Raw genomic sequence first — 1,379 nt, 5'->3', positions numbered from 1 at the left:
GTTCCACAGGAAACTGTGTGACTTGTTTTTTTATCATTTATGTTTAAATATTTTAATGATTCATAATAAAAGTTATTTGTTTTAAAAAGATAAACTGATATTATATATACATTATACATGTTATATAGACTCACTTTCTATGAATGGCGGTATTATGGTTTGCAGGCAGATGGCGCTGTCAGCATTGTATATCAGATAGCAGGTAGGATATGTTGTATGTAAGTGAACATGTTACATATATAATATAAAGACTTATACAATGTTACATACAGTAAGTAATATACAAATGATTACAGTATATATGTTGTTTCATGTTCAATTTTTTTTTGTCTTCAACAAATGTTTCAAAACATTACACGTGTGAACAGATTTCTGAAGCGATGGTCACAAATGTATAGTGCGCCCGGAATGTAACATGCGTGTACTGTATAGACAGATCTCCCGCCTGTGTCACATATGTTTGGTATGTAAGTTGTCTGTAGTCAGCTTTGCCATACATGTATAGAATAATGATCATGTTATATAACAAGGATCATAATAATAATTTTGTACATGTTCATGTTTCATACAATGTAGACATACTGTATGTAACATATAGGAACAAGTAAAAGAGACATAAGTCACATGTGTTGGTGACTGTCGTGTTTCTGGCTTGGCTCAGGCGATAATAACCACAGTCACATGACCTTATCTCCCAATGATAAAAAGAAATGTCATAAACAAGGATCATGCCACAAATAAGTAATGCACATGCAGTCCTCAGACATGCTCATACAGTACAAGTGATGCAATGTATAGGGGACACCCCCAGTCCAGGATCCCCCATCTGCTGCCCGTCCAGTTTCCTGGCTCTGCATTCTCACAACTCCAAATAAGTGGAGAGAGGAGACTGAGAGGAGCAGCAGCAACTGATCTCAGCAGCTAAAAATACTTCCAGCCAGAGCTTGGAGCGTCTTCCAGAGACCCCCAGAGACTGACCTCCACCTGGAGATTTCCCTGTCTTGTGTGTGAAGACAACCCCCTCTGTATTACAGCCGGAGACTAAAAATACTCCAATCCAGGGCTAAGTGTGTGTGTGTGATAGAGACCCCCGGAGACTGACCCCCAATTGGAGCCCTCCGCAAGGTAAAGTCAAGGAAATTTTAATCTGTATAAGGATGTCGTGTGCTATATGTGTGTGTAGACTGGAGATGACCAGGCATGCTGAATTATAGACTTCAGTATGTTTGTAGATCGGAGACCCCCCCAGGGGTGCTGGATTATAGTATGTGGGTAGATTGGAGAACCCCAGAATTCACAGATTATAGATTGCAATATGTGTGGAGACTGGAGACCCCCCCAGTGGTGCTGGATTATAGATTTCAGTAGTGTGTAGATTG

At 39.8% G+C, this 1,379-nt stretch overlaps 1 protein-coding gene across 1 annotated transcript in view; it reads left to right on the top strand.

The window, feature by feature from the left end:
- Positions 1–889: 889 nt before the first annotated feature.
- The window catches only part of ABCC9 (ATP binding cassette subfamily C member 9), an 81,052-nt gene continuing 80,562 nt past the window's right edge, over positions 890–1,379 (top strand). Inside the window, exon 1 of the mRNA XM_018560013.1 lies at positions 890–1,125. The gene's annotated coding sequence lies outside the window, so the exon portion shown is untranslated. The remainder of the gene's footprint in view (positions 1,126–1,379) is intronic.

This window comes from Nanorana parkeri, unplaced genomic scaffold (assembly GCF_000935625.1).
Source record: "Nanorana parkeri isolate BGI_ZX_2015 unplaced genomic scaffold, ASM93562v1 scaffold426, whole genome shotgun sequence".
In the NCBI taxonomy this organism is placed as follows: domain Eukaryota; kingdom Metazoa; phylum Chordata; class Amphibia; order Anura; family Dicroglossidae; genus Nanorana; species Nanorana parkeri.
The sequence above is the reverse complement of the archived record's forward strand: the minus strand, read 5'-3'. Positions and strand labels throughout refer to the sequence as shown.